A 20,676-nucleotide genomic window follows, 5' to 3' on the forward strand; every position below is an offset into this window, starting at 1 on the left:
AGAGTCCAGAGGAGAGCAACTAGGATGATAAAGGTACTGGAGCACCTACCCTACAAGGAAAGGCTGAGAGAGTTGGGCTTGTTCAGCCTGGAGAAGACTGAGAGGGGACCTTATCAACACGTACAAATATCTTAAGGGCAGAAGTCATGAGGATGGAAGCAGTCTGTTTGCAGTGGTGTCCAGCGACAGGACTAGGGGCAACGGGTGCAAACTGAAACATAAGAGGTTTCAGTTGAATATGAGGAAAAACTTCTTTACTCTAAGGGTGACAGAGCACTGGAACAGGCTGCCCAGGGAGGTTGTGGGGTCTCCTTCTCTGGAGATATTCAAAGCCCGCCTGGATGAAGTCCTGTGTAGAATGCTCTAGGAGAGCCTGCTTTAGCAGGGGGGTTGGACTGGATGATCTCCCGAGGTCCCTTCCAACCCTTGCGATTCTGTGATTCTGTGATACACTCCAAGCAAGAAAATCAAAATATGCATCAAGTCAGATCTTAGATTCCATTATTATTGACCAAAACCATATGGCATTATTACAAGTCTTTTTTTGATTTAGTAGAACAGTGGTAGTGGTAGCGATACATTTTATCTAGACAGCTTTGTGACAAGTTATAGTCACGAGTACTAATCTCCCAGGATATATTCCAGTAATGAATAATTAAAACTAGGACTCCTCATCTCATAGACCATGAAAAGGTTGGCGTGTCCTTCCCTCTACCTACCCAAGAGCTAGAGAAGCTCTCACCTGGTGGATGGCCTGGCTCTTCATGTAGCCTAGATTCAAAGAATAGCGTGTCTGCTTTGTTTTAGTACTAGGAAGGCAAAATTTAATCTAATAATTTTATGAGCAGAGAATTTAAATTCTGCATTTTAGTTTTGATTTTTAAAAAGACAGACTTTTCAACTGTTCAGACTAAAACTATCAAAGATATTGGAAAGACAAGGACATAGGGAAAAAAAATTAACCACAAAGGTGAGTCAGCCTCAGAACAAATAGTGCCTCAGGGAATTTTCCTCACTGAATGCAAGGTTAATTCAAAAATCTACACTTGAAAATTGAGAGGAAAAAACCTGTAAACAAGAATATTCTTTTCTATTTTGGGCACATGTTGCTATTTTATCAGGAGACACGCTTAATATTCATTACCATTTACGTAAACTGTAAAAGCTGTGCAAATATATTGATCTATATGTACATTATGACAATCAGCAAGGTTTGGGAACTTTGGTCACTTTAATAATGTGATTCTATTTAATATGGGCAAGACTGAAAGCTTTGCGTCGTCAGTAGCAAAACATGAAATACTATATGAATTAGGAAAAATCCAATAACAAACAGCAGGATGCTCCATGCATACATATCACTGTTGTGGTTATGAGCAAATACAAGACTCTACATGATTAACCACGATTTATTCTTACTATAAACTCAGCAGACGGATGCAGAAGACATACTATAATTGCATACACATTTCCTCCCAGAGCTTAGAACCAATAAAAATATGGTAATTTTGTATAACTTAAGACACGTTCTTTACCATTTTTAAATAAATAATAAGGTTTTAACATGCTTCTATTGTTTTGCTTTTTCAGTTTTTGAAATAAACTGTGTTTTGAATGCTGATATGTAATGAATTAGAAACAATGTTACCTACAGGGATGCTGATACTGTTGTAGAGAGAGTTTCTGAATTAAACTTAGCACCATATAGGTTTTTTATTATATGCAGTCCCAGATATTTTAACACTTTCTGGTTTATCCAGTATTCAGAGTTTTGACTAAAATGGTTTTTTTATATTGCATTTTGCCATCTCCAGAAAGGATATTTTCAATTGCATAAAGTGTCTCTGTATAAAGACAAAACAAATATCCAAGCCAAAATCAGACTCCAGAGCTCAGAAAGTGGATACAAATTTTGACAGTAATTAAAACTACGGAAACATCAATTGTCTCAGTGTTATTTTAAACTAAACATTTCTATACAGAGTCCAAAAGTGTAATAAGAGTATATCTAAATATACAGTTAATTGCATCAAAATAGCGCATCCATCTGTGAGCTTTGTTCTAAGCTTGCTGAGCGAGTTGAAAATACGGAATGTGATCTGCAAACCAAGCAAGTTACTAAGTAGCTGTGGAAATCTTATCTAAAGAAGTTGGTTTGCTGAAGTTTCCCATTGCTGTTCTCACTGCAGCCATAATGAAGCAATTTCAGGACGATCTCTAAAGCGTAAATTATTATATGAACTTGACCCTATTCCCTCTCCTTTCTGCCTTCCAATTTCTTTGAAGATTTTGTCCACTTGGTAAGGTAAGGACCTCTTGAATATTCATTGCCTTGGGCCAGTGCAGATGAGAAACTTCCATCAGCCACCCATGTCTTTCTGCTGTGACAAAAAGGTTCTCTTCACAAGGCATTAGTGTGGGCTTTCTGAAGTCCGCAGTTACTTTTTTTGTTTGTGTTTGTGAACAGGGAATCCAAACAAATAAAATGGAATGTAGTTGCTGAATACTCAGATCTTTAGCTGGAGAAAGCCAGTTTTTGTCTTTGGTTTTCCAGCCTGATTAATCCTTTTATGAAACTGAAAGCTGCTAACCTCTGTAGCTGGATCACATGGCAGTGCTCTTTTGTCTGCCCCTCTAATGCTGCAGTGCACCTTCAGGAAAGCCTGTTCTTCAGGGAGGGTTAAAGCAGGTTGCCTCCACAGATCAATGTAATGTTATATTTTAATTATGGTTTGCAGTGCACTTCAGACACTCCAGCAGGACTGCCTAATTAACAAGGTTGTTCAGCTTTCACATAGTATCAATCAACTAGTTGCTGAAAATGTCTTGATCTCATTTTCTGAGATTAAAGTATAAGCGAAGGACACTTTGCTCCATTGTTACTAAACTGAGGCACTACCATCTGGTTTGCAAATGTGTATTAAAATCTCTGGAAATGTCTGAGGCCCCAACTCAACAAAGCAGTAAGCACATGCTTACCTTTGAATATGTAAGTAGAACCACTTATTTCAAGGGAATCACATGCTTGAGGTTGAATGTATGCCTAGGCATTTTCTTTTAATCAGGATTTCATAGACTCATTCTGAAATACAATACCAAACTTTTCAAAATAGACAACAGTGAACTAACCTATTTGTAGCATTAGGGAAATTATAGGTTACTAATAGCTTAACTAAATTGAGTATCCCCAATAGCTTGTATCATATAAAGCTTAGTTGCAGTGCCTGATAAGATAATGTAATTTTAATTCAAAAATCTTCCACAGTGTTTTATAGTTAGAGTCAAACTGTTAAAAAAGGTAATTGCAAGTTATACACAGAAAAATGAGTGAAAGAAAATGGCTATAATTAGAAATAGCTTTTATCCAGAATATATGATATCCAAACATTTACTTTTAATATCTATTTGAAATAGTGAAATTGTGTAGAGAATTGTTATTATACTAAGATTCGAGTGATGTTTTAAGTAGATTCAAACTGGGTTTGAGCTGGACTATAAAACTTTCCTCTCCCTTTTCCCCTCCCAATTTGCTACATTGTTTGGAAAATTCTTACCTGTGAAATAAAATAGATTTTTTACCCAAAGTCTGGGAACAGTTTGGGGATTTGCCACTAGTCCCAAGAGGCAGCACACTGGGTCTGACAATGTGTAATGACGCAGAAAAACAGTTTGTTCTCGACACTCTGTTGCTGCAATGGGGAGCTAATGCGCACCTGCCCTTTTCCTGGCCCAGTTCTCCCTCCACAGTGCACCTTGCTGTGGCAAGTCAAAGCTTTGCCGGCTCTCCCCCAGCCACTGCTCCGTACCATCCAGGCCAGGAGAGGAGTTGCAGATGCAGTGGCAAGAGTAGCAGCCTCCTGCAAGGAGCGCTCTTTCTTCCCAGTGTAAAGCATTGCATGGAGAGCACATGCAGTGGAGACAGATGGTGCTTGCGTTCTCCGCAGTGCCATCACTTGGCACTTGCAACGGAGAATGTGATGGCTGCATGAATGCAAAACTGCAGATTTCAATACTAGAAACTCAAATTCACCCCTCTGCAAAGAGCAGGAGCAGGACCTCTTCCCCACTAACATACCACTTCAGTTCTGTTGTGATGGCATATGTGTGAGCTTAAGTGGTGCTCAGGGACAGATTTTACTCATAAAATCATAAATTGATTTCATTAAACCTACGTGGTCTTTAATATATCAGACATAGTTGAGCCTCAGGAGTTAAAAAAAAAAAAAAAGAAAGAAAGAAAAGAGGAGAAAAAGATATGTTGGTTCATTCCCCTCTCCTCCAGATATGAATCATAGATATTTCTAAATCAGTGCTGAAAAATAAGCAAAATCAGAGTAAGTGCTGCATAAAAACAAGCTGAAGTGGCATTCCTGGGAAACAGAAGTAGTTAATACAAGTATGTAGGTGTGGTTTCAAATCAGCAATAACATTTTTAAACCTAATTAGAGAAATATATAATCCTCCCTCTTTGGAGTCCTCGGGAAAAGCCAAAACAAGAGTCCATGACCACAGAAGGCTGAGTATTCAATGAAGCAGAATAGAATATTTTCTTTACTAGTTTCTAGTTTTGAAAATAAATGTTTCAGCATCCTTTTACCTTCAAACACACTTTTTCCTTAAGTTACATTAATTGTTGATGTCTTGCTAACCTAAAGCAAAGGCCAAATGCATATAGTTTCCTTATTCTTTGTCCTTGTTCTTTGAACAAGTTTTTACAGGCATAGTGTATGTTTCCATATTATGTTGGACTTAAAAAAAATTTAAAGAGTTATTCCGATATTTAATGCATGGTTCTGAAAGGAAAGCTTTTTCTTATAACACTGATATTTTATTAATGTTCTGCACATGAATATTGGAGCAAGTACTGGCAGTAGTAATGTGCTGAATAGCTACTAACTATGTAGGTTAAAAAAACCCTTCTGTGTTTCTGTAGTGTGGTTATCTTGAAAGACCACGCAGCAGTAAAGCATTGTGGATTAATGCCTTTGAATCGGCAAAGCTGCTTCAGATTAACAATTCTTTTAGCTTGTGCCATATTTTTTTATTCTGTATAATAACAAACATGATTAGCACAGAAGTACTATGCTCACCATAACCTGTTTGTAATTGGGAGAATCTGCAGTATGTATTCTACAGTCCAGCTCACACTGAAGATTGAAGTGTAATTACAGTACAGGGAATCTCATCTCTAGTAATTACAGCTGTCACCATCGATCCAATTAACCAGGATAACTAACTCTGCTGAGCCAGAGTTGACAAAGCTTTCTGGCTAAACCCTGATTGCTGTATAAGAGTTTTTGTTGGGTTTTTGAGACTTTTTGATTGGCAAAACATTGGTGCTTGAAGGGGTAGATAACAAATATTATGGATTATGGATTAGGAAACTGAAAGCAAAATCTGATTTCACTTCATTCTCAGGACTGAAACTTGTAAATGCACCTTGCAAGGCAAACAATGAAAATGCAAAACAAATCCTTACATAAATGAGCTGGATGGAGAAAGGGGCAGGACTGCTTCTTGATGATCAGGGGTGCGCTTGGTCCCCACAAGGCTAATACAGTGCAGAGTAAGAGACATTGCCTGCCAGAGGGCACGTCTGCAGTGTCCAGTGAGGGGTGGTGCAGGGAGCCCCAAGCCCGTCGGGCCTGTAACCTTGGGTCTTTTATAGCAAAGGTCTTTTACAGTTCAGCTGCAGTGCTGTGCCAGCATAGCTATACAGTTCACAGTTACGTGTTAGCCTTGCCTTACCCGACAGCATTGAAATGCAAGACTGTTCCAGCTCAGCTAAGTGGCAGACCCAGGAACTCTGTGTCTTGCTGCAGCCCTCAGAGAAGATGGGCTTGCCCATTTGATGCTACACCAACATGGAATCCTTCTAGCCTTGCTGTGCTGTGACTGAGAGCAGAGCCTGGTCCAATCTATGGACAGATACTACCTCTCTCTTCTCTCTCTTTGTACACTGATTTCTTAGAAATACTTCTAGGATACTCATCAGAAGTATGCCATGGTCTAAATCATAAGCAGAAGAAGACAGACCTCAATGTGTAGGTCAGAGTTCTAAAGTGTAGGTCTTAAGTTTGGACGGAAAATAGAACCCAGAAAACTTCTCAGTTCTGACCAGTGGGGGAAATACTCAGGTGTGCCTTAAAAGCAAATGAATATTTTACAAAAGTTTAATAACAAGAGTACAACTTCCCTCACTATGCTGCAGTAGAATTGTTTCCTTCTTGTGCTGCAACCCAAAGGCAGCTGTAAAACTTCCCTATAGGCAGCTTGACTAAGCCACTACTATAGCTTCTGTTGTATTACAAGCTGTTGCCTTGCCACCTTCTTGGTTGTTGGCACTCCAGATTTTAGGACAAGATTGTGAAATTTTGTGTAACTAGGTAACACTTCCTTCACAGGTGTCCATAGTGAGTTCACTGGGACCACTTGAGGTGTAAAATACTCTTCTGCGGGTTTAGACTAGATTTTCGACAACAGAGAAGACTTTCACATACTTTATGTCAGGCACTTTTCCAAACCCAAGCTGGACTGTTAAAATACAGTGTATCTAGGCTGCCTGACTTTTTCTAAAAAAAAGTCATGAAGATATAAGTGAGCAACAGGATCCGATACTTGCTTCTTTCAGAAGACTCCACAGTATTACTATGATAGGCTAAAGGCTTCAGTGTTGTATTTCTGTGCTTCTGGCTTTTCAGAAAAAAATACAGGTTTTGAGGGAGTTTTCTGTTTTCAGAATTTTTCCTGGATTCCAAGAGTACAACTCGACAGAAGGTTTTGAACAAAACAGCAATTTACTGTTTTTCTCACACAGTTTTGTCTAGATCTTACTTGACCTTAGCAACACTCCAAAATACACAAAGTGGCCATTATGCCAGTGTTAGCAATGAGAGTGACAACTGTAAACTGTGAAGCTGGAAAGTTCCAAAATAGTTCACCATCAGGCTTAACACGTATCAGGAAACTTCTTTCTAAAATGTAACCAGGAGAAACCAGAAGAAAGTGGCAGATCTTAATAAAATTTGTCTTAACTGTATCCCAGACTATAGCGATAGCAGGACAAAAAGCACAGTAGGTAGGCAGTTGTATTTGATGCCTTAGATATTTATTTTTTTTTAACACACCAGCTGTGGAGAAATTCACCTTTCCATGAACAGACAAAGATATCAATTTATTCAGTATGCTGTAAGAGGGAATGAATCCACACAGCCAAACTCCACGGCATCTTTCACTCCTCACTAAAGCAATATATAGGCACCTTATGTGCAGTACTTTGCTTTTACCTGTATTTATAGCCCCATTGAAGAAAAAAGTCTATTGGATGTACTCACCACGGGACCATATATACTCCAGCATCTGAGCAGGATATAAAATTATCCACCAGATGCAGTGGCTGGCTCTGCACTACGCATTCCTCTCTGTGTAATGTCAAAAAAAGTAAAATACAAAAAAAAGAATTGTGAAGCCATGTCCCATCAATAATACAAGGTATTGTAAAAGGGCCATAAATTGAGAGGACAGCTTGTTGGTTTGGGCTTTGGTTTTGTTTTGTTTCTTCGGTGAACGTGTTTGTCCAAGAAAAAACTTGCAGTGAATCAGTGTTGTGGTGGTAGCTGTTTTTTAAGAAATGTTTTCTAGCTTTTCTCTGAGCAGCAAAACTAGCAGCTAGGTTTAATGAGTTGGTGTTTTAACATCCATTCAAGTCTTTTCGGTTTTCTACATTTGCATATAGAAGACTTCTAATAAGAAGGACCTTAGAGGTGTGTTCGCTGCTAACTATAAACAGTGCAGTCTTTCCTTCCCCTGTTCAACCCTTTTCTGTATTGCTGCAGCATCAATTGGTGGGTCTTGAAGTCTTTAGGGAGCACTGATTAATCTTACCAGAAAAGGATGGCAGGTGCTAAAGCACAGGAATCAGTTCTGGTCCCAGGGAAGTCAATGGTAAAACTCCCATTGACTTAAGCAGAAATCGAGGCATGCTTAGCACAACAGAATATGCTCTTCCAAATAGAAAAAACAGATGCATGAACTTGGTCCCTTTCTCAAATGACTGTACACAGCACAGTGATAGACTGGGTCGACAAATCACATGTGAAGGATGTGACACCACAGAGCTGAACCTGTGTTGATGTCACACTTTAACCACTGTCTCTTAGAGATCTCCAGAACAGGTCGATTCCAGCTGCCTCTATATCCTCTACTTTAGGTTCCCTTTGTTTTACATGGGCTAACCCTGTTCAGTGATACGTTTTTCTCATGCTTGAGTGTTTACGTATGCACCTGCATTTTAGACTCTTTCAGGTACATTCACTGTTCTACATAATGTTAGTGGAGCACAGCTAGCACATTAAACTGCCTCTGCAATACCGTGCTCCACTGTGCATCTGAACGACATGTTTTCTGGCTGTACAGCTTTAGTATGCATGTTTATTAATATTCAGAATTAGATCTGTAAACATCTTAACAAATTCTGCAGAAAAAAAAAAGAAGTGATCCAATGTCTCTTTGTTCAGGTTTTCATTAGAGAAAAATTCTGACTTTCCTTTCTCCCAAAATGTAGATCCGTAGCCTCTGTGAAAAAATACTGTCTTTCCCTGTTCTGCACAGCTCATTAGCACTTCCCTCCATACACTTATTTCTGGTGCCATTTATTTCTTCTGATATCATATTATGCAAATGTAATACACAGCCTCACTGTATAAATAAGGAGCCTTCCTTAGCACTTATTTCTTTTTTCAAGCCCTATAAAGTGCATTTCACAGGCACAGTTGCTCTAAAACAATTGCATGAATTGGATAACGGATTAAAAATATGTGTGAGAAGAAAATCCCCAAACAGTTAATCTTAAAGGTCACAGACTAAAGTAGTTTAACTTCATAAAATGGGACCCTGTGTCCTGAAGGCTGGCCAGGAGAACCTTGGAACATCTTATGTGAGGAGAGGTGAAAATCTTTGTATGTCTAATGGCAGATTTATGGCTAGACAAGCTCTAAGGAAGTCTGTGCTTGTTTCTTATAATCCTAAACACAGCTGTTTTGTTAATTGGAAAGACCTTTTAATAAAACTGAACGGTGGGCGCTTGTCAAGTAACCCAGTTCAACAACTACATCCTTGCTTGAAAGCTGAAGCAACAATGCTGCTTTTCCCAATAGTGTGCATATTTGGAAACAATTGTTCGGTTTTATACATTTACCAGGATGTGTCAAGATTAGAGCTGGATTTTTCTGCCTGTGTCTAGCCTGGAAAAAATTATATTTAAATGTCAGTCTCAGCTGACGTAAAACATTTTGCCTGACCTGAGACAAAGAACTTTATTTTGTAAGAGGGTTATTTACCTTTTTTTCATCCCCAAAACCAAATGGGTCTGTCAGTTTCAAAATGCAATGTCATTTTGGAGCAAAAAGTCAAAATATTTCACCTAGAAAATGTCAATGAATAACATTTATACTTCTCTGCTTTTACTCCTTTGGCCAAACTATTTTACAACATGATCTCGCTTTCTGAATAGTTTAATTCCCTCTGAAACTATGTATCTGTAAATTTTATGTACCCTGAAAACATTTTCAACCTCCTCTAGTTAACATGCAGGTACAGCTGAGATTTGCATTAACTTCAGTATCACTCTACAAAGGCATATCTTTAAGGCATAAGGTCTCACCCAGGCTGCCCAGAGGGGTATGACTGAGGGCAATCGCTGGAATAGCTTGTCTGCAGCCGAGCAGGGTCAGGCCCAGGTTAGGATCTCTTGCTTTCAGAATGCACGTGCCGGCTCACTCTGTGACTCTGATCCTGTTATCTCCGGCCAAAGTTTTGTTTTCACTCATATCTACGCATATCTAGGGCCTTATCCTGGAAATTCTTGCTCATACCAGTAAATTTCATTGCCAGGAGATTCCCTTTGAAGGCAAGGCAACTGTTTCCAATATGCCCAGAGTAGGTACAGACAGGATCAGGCCTACAATCAATACACAAACACTTGTGCAGTCAAACATTGTATTTGTATATGTTAATCTCTTACAATGTTAAGGAAGTTGTGCTAGAAAAGCTCATTTTCCCTGAAGATTGTCAGCCTTAATAAGAACTAAGAAACTAGAACAAAGTCATCATGAATTCTAATGTATTTGAACATATGGCCCTAGGACCCGTTATTACCATATCAGTCAGATAAAGGAGTGGGAGAGTGGTTGCAACAGCACAGAAGGAAAAATGTTAACACAGCAAAAGGACTCTTAATTTTAAAGAAATACTCAGTCTGTGAATTTAGTTTCCAACTTTCTTAAGTTGTGTATAGTATAAAGTTCTTAACAATTCTTGTTTAAATAGTATTTTTTTCATTATTGTTGAAGCATTCCTTTTCTGTTCAAAATGGAGGTTTTTCTGTAAATCTACCTTTAGAGTGAATGAGGGTGTTTGAAATACTGTATTTGCTGGTTGTTCATGGCAGGCTAGGAGGGTAAGTAAAATAATCTCAAGCAGAGAGAAGTGAATTTAGGTCAGAGTCCATTTCCAAGGCACATCTAAAAACCTAATCAGTTCATTTAGTCTTTGTCCTCCAGCTCTCAAATGTATATCAGCATAGGCAAACGTACAGTTCCCAGGTCTCCGAGCAGCAATCAGTTGATACTGCCAGTTGCATATGTGTGTATGTGAGAGAGAGGGAAATGTACGAAACCATTTAATTATATGTATCTGGAACAGAAACTGGACCCAGGGTTGCTACGAGCTTAAGGAAAGGTTTAATCAGGTTTACCTGTAACTCAAGATCATCTAGCATTCCAGACCATCTTAGACACGTACAGTGTGACTTTTTGCTGTTAATTCATTGTAGGCATTATGGTATTCACAGAATTTTTGAGGAAGCAAAAAAGGCTTTCTAAATGAATCTGATAATTTTATACAATTTGCTATAAGCATGGATGCCTGGCAGCAGGTTAGTGAGTCAGGATAAGAGGTCTGGTTGAGTTTCACGAATGCAGATGGTGCAGAGCCAGGATGGATGGTTGTGTCTTGTGATGAACTACTACCACCATGTTTCAAAGCATATTGCACCATCTGGATTGTGATCATTTGAATATTTCTTGGTTTATATGTCATTAAAACATTTCTAAAGCTTTACTTGAGTTTTATACCAATCTTTCTGCTAACTTTACAGCTGAGCAAATATAGAAACATTTGGATAATTGCTTTTAATACTTGCATTAGCTTCCATCAGCTTTTTTTAAGAAAGGATTTTTCTTTGACAGTGTTCCAGTGTCTTCTGTCTTTCCTTCCAGATAGCCACATAAATGAGTTTGCTCAAGATAGGTAGAATTTGTCCCACATAGAGGACCATCACAAAATCTATATCATTTAAGTACCATGTTTGTCTTTGAAACAAACCTGAAATGACATCTAAATGCAGTTTAAGAGGTGCACAGGCTTTGAAATGGCCTTCTACACCCAGCTGTATTTCATCCAGCTTGTTGTTTAAGTAAAATTGAGGTAGAGCAGAGCAAAGAGTGGATTATTGCCTGATTCAGTGGTAAAATTGAAAAACTTGGGGTAATCGTTCTGACCAATGACAGTATCTTTACATAAAGGATACAGTGGCAAAACAGGAATATTTAAGGGGCCTGTACCTATTTGGGTATTAATATTAATAAATTAATAATGATAAAGTCTAGCGATAAGACAATTACTGCGTTGTACAACCAACCAAGAGCAGACAGCAAACTATGAGTTTTTAGTTGTTATCCTATTACGACACTTTTTAAGCGTTCATATGGTAGCTTCAGCAAAGAAAGGAGAGGATGAGGCAAGAGCCTGAAAAGAGCTGAAGTAGTCCTTGCATTAGAGCTGCTTATCCAACAGCTACAGAGGGAAGGAGGGGTGATGGTGGAGCCTGGTTCTGGGTTTGCTGTGCTTGCTGGGGACTGGTGTCTGGCACCACCCTGGCTTTTCCAATGTAGCCACATCTGTCACTGGAGAACATAACTTTTGCACCAAAATATGCTTGCCCATTCAGTCCTAGCTTTTGTCAATAGGATTTTCAGTCCTAGCTTTTGTCAATGGGATTTAGGTTTATGTAGTAAGGAATGTGATTTTAGCTTGGAAAGGGAAAATATGAGTTATTTTCTACTATACTGAGGGTTACACTGAATAGCTAAGCACTTTCTTCTGTTAAGATTTAGTCCAATAGGATCCACAACACGCTGAAACCTGGGTCTGGGAAAGACCTTTAGGCTACAAACCTGTCTTCTTGCTTTTGTGACTCAATTTAATAATGCAAGTTAAATCTTAGCACATTGGCCACTGGTTTTCGGCTTCTTTTTTTTCCTTTGTTGGCTGAGTTTGTAACATACATTTGTGCCATCATAATGTTTTAAGGAAATTTTCTCATTACCCCACAAAAAAGGCAGGCAGAAACTTCTGTGGAATGCTGAATGTGAACAAGCTTAATACTTTGACTAATTGTTACCTAGTCAAAAGAAAGGGATGGAAGCCTGTGCCTCCATGACAATTTGTTGACACCTCTTGAGACTTGAATATCCCAAAGGCCTGCTAAAAACTCGCCACATACAAGTATAGGATTATTTGCTGAATGCTTTGCCAAAAGATTTTGAATTATGAATGAAGCAAAACAAGCTGTAAACTGTTCACCGACAGATCACAAACAGAATGAGAGGCTAAATTTGTGCACTATAAATTCACTATAATTTGTTTACTCAGCTTCAGCCAGTTTATAGGTTGTGCTGGAAATCTGCCAGGTCCTGGTACAGCTGAGGCTCAGTAATTCAAGAAGAAACCTTGTTACCGCTTATGATAAGAGGTTCTCAGTACTCCTCATGATGGAAAGTCAAATGAAATGAAAGTAGATCTTGATATACTCCACGCTGAATTTCAATACTACTTGTGGGCAATTAGGTCAAAACATCATCACTGGATGTGTGCCACCAATATAGCCTGTAGGCCAGGCTGAAGGGGTAATATCGTATGTCAAACACTAATGTCCAGGAAATAACGATGATACCCACATAGAAGCCACAGAAGCAAAAGCCTGATAACAAGGAATGGACTAGGATGTTTCCTAGAAGATTATTACGGGGCCACGTGACTCAAGAAATACTGTGACCACAGGCCGTTGAGAAATTTCTCTTTATGCCCTTGAATTATGCCTGGTTTCTGCACATGCTGGAGAACAGATTGCTGATAATACAGCAGAGGGCAGCAATGGAAAATGACCCTTTAAGGTTCCACGCTCAGTGTATTTTGCAAACAATAAACAAGCACAGGGTAAATAAAACATAAAAAGACCAGACCAGAACCAACCCTAAATAGATCCTCTAGGAGTATTCCTACAAAAGCAGAACATTCAGGCAATGGTACAACTTAGAAAACGTCAGTGTAAATATAATCTTTTTCTCCTTATTCTCAGCCTTAAGCAAATCGTCTGCAAAAAGAGTGGGTTTTTTACTGCAGATGTCAGGAAAAGGGGTGCCACAAATCAAATTGCCTCTGCTGCACTTGGAAGCCCAGCAGTTCGGTATCATGCTATTGCATGAAAAATACCATGTGGAAAAGATCATGCATTTTTCATTGTCTAGGCAAGGTAAATGAAGAAAGCATATTCCTAGCAATGAGGAACAGAAATTCAGTATTTAACCTCCTTGCACAGTAATAATTGAAGAGGGTGTTAACACGGATGACCAGCTGATGCAGCCCCCGTAGCTCTAGTGGTTTTAGTGGCCACTTGCTGAGGAGCTACCCCAGTATTGTTGCTTTGCCCTTAAAAATCCATTATTTTTAATGAGACAAAGTCCCTTGGTTAATTAAAAGAAATTAAGTTTATTCTAACAATCTGATAAATTTCAATCTGATAAAGTTTCAAAACCACTCCTGTGTCTAAAACCCAGGTTTTTAGGGTTAAACAATTTTCTGTGAGTCAGCTAAGAGTAATCTCCTGCTACAATCAGAGCTCTGGATAATGGTTATATTTCAGACATACATTATGTGCACTTTAAACAGATAAGTGTTAGAAAACGAAGTTGAAATAGCCTTCTTGTGAACTGTGCTAATGCAGAATGGGAAGGATGGTCTAACTGTGAAACTTGAACAAAGGGGAGAAAGAGATCATTGGAAAAACTTAATTCTGAAATGGTAAGGGTATGTGAGGGACACAGGAAGACAGAATTACTACTATGTCCGAGCACTTCATGCCCTGCAGAAGCAAAGAGGGTAATTTGGATCCATTTTCATTTACCAATCATGCCTTTTGAAGTGATGGAGTTTGGCAAGGATGTTTATGACTTGTTTAACAATTACTAAATGAGCCTTTCTGTTAAAAAAAAATCCAGCTGACTGTGAAACGGACTCACCTTTCTCTCAGACATGACTGCTGTTTGATTGTATTAGATTAAGTGATGTCTTGAGACTAGAATAGCCCTCAGAGAACTGTCATTTACAGTATTTAACATTTATTCAATGAACAAAGATTATGCTGATCTAGAAAACAGTAAGCAAAAAAAATCTTGGGTGATTATAAAGATAAGTGTACCAGTATTTGATTTGGAGAGCTCTGATCTGTCTGCTCTGACACGCAGTGGAGATTTACGCTTTCTCCCCAAATGTTCTTTTGGAGATATTTACTGTACCTACAGCAGGCTTTGCTGAAACTACATTCTGAAGGATACATGTAATGTGATTTGAAATCAATGAGATAACTCCACTGCTTCATTTTAAAGATGAAGCTTAATGAATTTCAAACAAATTCTAAGTAAAATGCACTCATGCTGCAAATATTGCATAAATTGTTCCCCAATTCTATCTTGATTGGATGGCAACTTGTTAGCACCAGTATTTCCCAACACATTTGTTTCATAACCATATGAATGACAGAGGCAAATGATGCTTGTTAAATATATACATCGATATTTTTTACCTTCTGTTGCTACTTGAGGTAATCTTAAAATATATGCCTCACCTTCAAATGTGACAGCTGTTTCGTTTTGTTTCTTTTTAAGAGCTTCAACCCATATTAGATTAGTCAGTCTTTGGTGTTATGCAGAAGATTTCTGTACTTCAGGCTGCTAAAATAAAGAGTATTTTGTATTTAGCATATTAAAGTCAGCATATTAAAAAATCAAGCACAGTGTCATCTTTACAATATAAAACGTGTGAATCATTTATACATTTTTGCTGTCAAATGATGTTTGACAATCATCATATGATAATGAAATGTATAATTAATAATAAAAATGCCAACATCTGTTAGCTTGCTATTACAGACTGATTCTAAGTGTACTACTTGGAATATGTCATCATTAACTTAATATTAAAATCCTTTAAATACAATTTGTTTTCATTAGTTGCTAATTTAGGTAGGTACAAGGCATACAGAGGAGGTTCTATTTTTTCCCTTTGTCAATAACCACATTTCACAAATGCTTTTACAACTGTTAAATTAATGTAAATGTCCTATTAGCAGATGAATCCAGTTAGATGAATGTGTTATGTTCAATTGTGATTGACTCAGTCTTTGCCTTAGCTGGGTTCGCCTGTTCAGGGGAGACCCCTTCTCTGAGGATGATGCTAGTTTGCCTGGCATCCTGGCTGCTAACCTCTTCAGTCGTTCTTTCTGCTTCTTTCCTGACAAAGTAAAACACTTCGAGGTGCTCGTGCAATTCATAGCTGCGATATGCAGGCTCTTGAGCTAATTTTATGCAGTCATACCATGCATGTTTATAGCCCTGAGACACTCTCCTGCTTATTTAAGAGTAAAGGTTCTGAGGTCAGGCTCCCCTGGAGGCCTGATCAGCAACAGACGCCTTCACTAAGGGTAAAAAAATTCCCCATGAATTTACACATGTATACATATATTTGTGTATGTACACTTACATACGTACATATGTGTGTATACTTAGTACATTAACACTTGCCAAGCGAAATATCAGACACTTGGAAAATTGTGTGGTGGACAAACAGAGGCTGCTGTACAGAAGAAATTCTCATTTCTTCTATCATGCCATCTGCAAGGAAGGTCTTACCTATGGGGTAAACTGTGAGGGACTGCAGAAACCTATAAACCTATAAAGCAACTCTGCCTGTCTTTTAACATGCAAATTAAAGTCATCCTTCAGTAGTCTGAAAACGCCCTAGGGATTTGCAGAGGCCATCTGAAAGCTGCTAAGCTTCTCAATAATGGGGGTGAAAACATCTGGCCATGGATGAGGGTCTCCCAGAAACATCCCATTCTTCTGGTCACAGCTGAATTGGGAGGCATTTTTCATTTTTGTGCCTGGAGTCTGTTGGTGGTGTATGTCCCTATAGCCTTCCTCTGAAAAGTTATTAGGTCTTTTGAAAACAGCAGAACCAGCAGCTCAGCACATAGATGCACTTCATTTTGCTTTATGAAACTGTTATCCTAAATATTTGTGATAAATTACAATTGTTTTTAAATAATTCCTATATTGTTGCAAATTTTCATAGAAACAATGCACACAGCAGAGATTGATTACATTCTTCTTGTCATGCAATCAAAGCTGTCCACAAAATTGCCCAGTTCTCCATTTCCCACCCAGGAAGGGCTTGAGCTGAAATAAGTGAGAAGCCACATTTTCTTTCACATCCTTTTTCTCTTCATTAAATTCTCCATCTACCATTCGAAGCAGCTCTGCTTTAATGAGTGCAATAGAAAGCAACTATTGCTGGTTTTGTGGAGTTACAATATACAATTCACAAGTTAGAATTAACGGATTGTAAAAATACACTAATTATAAAAATGAAGAAAAAAAAGGAAGACCAGCATTTATGCTGACCACAGAGATAAGACGGCTTTCTTCAGTTCACAGTGATGTTAAGGAAATTAAAATCATCAGTGAGGTTTTGTATGTAATTTAACAATAAGAGCAATGCCATATTTCAATATGATCTGTAATAGTTCAGTCTCCTATAGTATCTTCTTTTTTGTAGCCTTCTTCCATCTGCAAGCAGAAAGAGGCTGATACCTTCTACTATGAAACTTCTTGAGCTAACCTGGTTCACTTTGATTGGCATGAAGTTGGGGGTGCTCCCAGGTGTAGCTGAGCTGGCCGACCTGATGGAGCAGTAACCTCCAGGAGAGGGAAAGTAACGACCAGCGGTACGGGCTGAGGGCACTCACCTCTTCAGCCAGAAGGACTGCGACCTGTATGTTTGTAAAATTCCTTCAGCTGAATGTATCAGCCCAAATGCCTATGGCTGAAGTTAGGTGAGATGAATCACATCATTTGTCTTTATCGTTCATGTGAAGAGTGACTCATTTCTCCTGACATCACTGGGAGCTGCATGTACACAGTCGAGAGAAGTTTAAGACCCAAATAATTTGTTACAGATTTTGTGCACATTAAAACAAAAAAAAACCACCAACACTGAAAAGAAACGGATGCAACAAGCAGGTTGCTCCCAGGCTTTGTTTTCACATGAACAGCTTCTTTGTTGTATGATTTGTATGTGGCAGTAGGATGGAATATTTCTAGGCAGGCTGATGCTGTGTTATTAGCGGCAGGCCAGAGGTTTGGAGTAGGTTCCACTCCAGAAATTTTTGACACTGGATCGTAATTCAGTCCTGGATATGAAGATTGCTTGATTCAATGATTATTGAAGCTATTTGCTTTAATGAACTTTGGAGTGGATTTTTTTATATGAAAATATGGAGGAGGAATTTTTTTATTTTGCATTTAGTTTGGGTTTTTTCCATCCTGATTTAAAAAAAAAAAAAAAAATCACAATTCTGGGCACACATTCTCCACTGCCTCCAGCAGTTTGTTACAGCCTGCCTGCAAGAAGTTACGGTTTGCTCCAGGCTGCCAGTCGAACTGCTGTGGCAATGCCTCCCTCCCTCTTTTTAGCCAAAGGAAATCCTTGCTATGCAAAATGTGCAGACTTGAAGGGTTAGAGGTGGGAGGTGACTGCTGAAGAAGCTTGGATGGCTGACCAGAGTAAGCCATCACCTCCTGAACCAGAAATGAAAGCATGTCCATGTCTAAGGGAACAGACTAGAGACATGCTGAGGATATGTGATTCTCCCTGTGCCAAACCTGGTTAGTCCCTTTTCCCTCAGTCTCCTCCCTTCCGTCACTTTATTCAAGTGGGAGCAGCTTGGTATGCAGCAGTTGATGTTGGGATTGCTACTGTTCCAGTATATGTGTGCTTTCTAAAAACATGGGGAAACTAAGACTAAAATTTGTAAAATCTCTGGTATTGCTGAATATACTCTTGGCATATTTGGTATATTACCCTTTAAACAGTTTAGCCAATAAAACATGCTAATTTTTAATGGAGATGAGCACCCTTTAGCTGACCACATACTTCATGCAGAAATGAATAGCATTTACCGAATTGTGAAAATTTGATAAATACAATATTCTACAGGCAAACTGTCCTGGGACTGCACTCTGATACCACTGAAGTCAAAATGAAAATATACTGATGTTAATGGGAAAAAGTTCTGACCCTTGAGAAATAGAAATAAGGACAAGGCCAAATCTTTTAGGTATTCTTCAAAGATTAAGTATTATAAAACATAACACTTACTGTAAAAGAGAAAAAAAGTAATAATATTCCTGCCACAACTGTATTACATTCTATAGCAAGTGGAATATACTAATGCAAATACAATATTTCCATTGGCCCATGTAGCCACTTTACCTCCCACATACAAGAACTGCATATGCCTAATAACCTGTGCTTTCTTAGTATGAGAGAAACTGTGTATGGTGTGGCTCCTTTCTTGCAGAAGAGAATCTATCCATTGCATTTCTGCCACTATCATTACTTGTCTATCAAGTTCCCATCGTGAAAAATGCAAGCAAAAGGGATTTTTATTTCTATATTCTATATATAGAACTCTGCATCCTCTACCCTTTCCCTAGTCCAGTTCAGATTGTTATATTAGATATTATTGTTTAATCAGTGACTGAAATGTAAATAAATCACTTTTTCCCTTTGTTCTGTTAATGGTTATAATGCATCTTTGCAGAGAATTTTAGCACTTTAGAAGCCAATGAATAGTTTCTGTGCAGAAAGTGAAGCATTGCACTTCAAGGATGTATCATTAGCAGTTTGAGGATATGTTATAAAGCATCCATGAAGTCTGAAGGAGAAAGCCCATCACATGAGTGCCTGTAACCAATATATCAGATTTTGTTTGTGGGCTTTTTGCAAACCACCTCAAATCTCCAGATTCCAGTCTCCTGGCAGTTCCAGAGTATTTGTACAATTGTTCTATTTTTCTTTTCTACTGCCTCATACTGTTCTAAGATTTGTTATTCTCTATATATTCTCATGTAACAAAAGTAGTTCAGTGTTCAGATGGAATCAACCAAAACCATGTATTTACTAAGAATTCTCCCTTTTGTCAAAAGTTTTGCTAAGGATACAGGCATTCCGGTGAGTAGGGCAAAGTGGACAGCCATGCCATTAAGAAATCTGCATGGCCTATTTAATATCGCATGTGATCAGTGTTTGTAAAATACAAAACATTTGTGGCTCTACATCTCTTCCCTGAACATAGAGCAATTGCCAACTAATGCTGTAGAATAAAATGTACCAATGGACTAGCAGCTAAAATTAGAAATTTTGAGAGTAACTTCAGCCTGCAGATCCGTCCTGTAAGGTTTTCAAATCTGGCTCCCCTGGAGGCAGGTTTGCAGTGTGATTGTAGTTCTCCTGCTAGAAACTATGCAATATTTAAATAAAGGGATGCCTAAATGACCCACTCCCACTCTTGGAATGCCCCATCACCCTATCTCCTTCTCTCCCTCCCAAAGCAGATGTAGCTCATGTATTTCTAATGCTCAGTGTATTCAAATTGAAGACACCGATTTTCTAGGGCTTTTAGGAATTATCTCTGCTCTGAAAGGAGTCAGATCACACGCTTAAGTGATAAAGGTTCAGTTATTTTATTTATTTATTTATTTGTTATTTATCCACCAAGTCCTGGAGAGGTAGATGTGAACACAATCAGGCAAAGAATCAGTGAGATATGCTAGTGCCAGGCAAAGTTTCTGTCTGGCACCAGCATTGTATGTTGCCTCTCAAGTAGTATCTGGACTCAAGGAATGAATCTTAATTCATCTGGTAATTGGAAGGCCCCCCTCTGACCAAATTTTTAAAACCACAATCCGGTAATAACTGTGGGTAGATGAGAGGTTGGATGTGCATTAAAATAAGATTTCCTGGGTGTTTTGATGTTTCATAACAGAAGCAGTAAGTGTAGCAAACCACATCAAACTTGTACCACTGAACCAATTAAAAACATCAGCAAGTCATCTGTGCACTAAAGTCCCTAAAGGTTAGTGAGGTGAGTTATTTCCTCCTGGGCTTTAAGAACCACCACAAGTTGGAGGAAACTGGTCAATCTTCATAAACAGAACACATACTAAGAATATTTTTTGTACATCTGAGTTGGCATGGCAGCATGGACCTGAGAGGAGGCAGGAATAAGGAGTAAAGAGTGCCAGTATTCATCATTGTGGATTTATTTATTGCTTTGCTAGGCCCATGCATGCCCTTCGCATGAAAGTGGTATTAACTGAGGGAAGTGTTCATTGTGTCCTTTGTTTGGTGTAAGGTATGAATCTGGTCTAAAGACTGCTTAAAGGAAATTATTTTTGAGGATTAAGTAAAAAAGAATCTTGGTTTAGTTTTCATCAAGGC

This window comes from Egretta garzetta, unplaced genomic scaffold (genome assembly GCF_000687185.1).
Source record: "Egretta garzetta isolate BGI_Z169 unplaced genomic scaffold, ASM68718v1 scaffold287, whole genome shotgun sequence".
In the NCBI taxonomy this organism is placed as follows: Eukaryota; Metazoa; Chordata; class Aves; order Pelecaniformes; family Ardeidae; genus Egretta; species Egretta garzetta.